The sequence below is a fragment of the Prosopis cineraria genome, unplaced genomic scaffold (genome assembly GCF_029017545.1).
Source record: "Prosopis cineraria cultivar Desert tree isolate PC_DT_omini unplaced genomic scaffold, ASM2901754v1 PC12, whole genome shotgun sequence".
NCBI lineage: Eukaryota > Viridiplantae > Streptophyta > Magnoliopsida > Fabales > Fabaceae > Prosopis > Prosopis cineraria.
Window position 1 is genome coordinate 7,178,885 of NW_026555343.1, and position 639 is coordinate 7,179,523.

Consider the following 639-nt stretch of genomic DNA (forward strand, 5'->3'; position numbering starts at 1 on the left):
TTTCTGATTTATTGAGAAGTTTGTTTATGTACTGAGGCAACCAAAAGCTCAGATTAATCTTTAGTAATATAGTTGAAAATCTCAGGACGTTCCTGAAAACTGAATGTAGACTCAAGTGGTAGGAGTCAAACCAGAATAAATCACTTTTGTCAAGCTCTACTTATCTAACACTCGTGATTGGTGATTTCATTCTTTCATCTCACTTATTATTATTGCATTTCATTTAAATTTTTAATTAGCTCAATGCACTCCCTCTCTTGAGGCATTTACAAAATTCTATCAATTTTAATGACCAAGGTCCTTGAAGGTTAAAAAAAAAAAGAAAAAAAATTCACCGGATTTGGCTGAGGGGGAAAAAAAGAATTTTGCAGTATACATAGAGAGAGAAAATGCTATGTGAATGCGACTTTCAATAATAAATATTAACCTGTGCAGTTCTTTTTGATGTGTTTGTGTAATTGAAGGTTTAGGCGATAAACATGAACAAGTGTTCATGAGTTTCACGAGAGGTGAAGACACCCAAGAATCTTTCCCTTCCTGTCTCTATTCATCTCTAAGAAATGCTGGAATTTCCGTTATCGAAGACGATACTGTGGGCTTAACAGTGAAAATGAAATCTCAATTGAATAGCTACGAAGC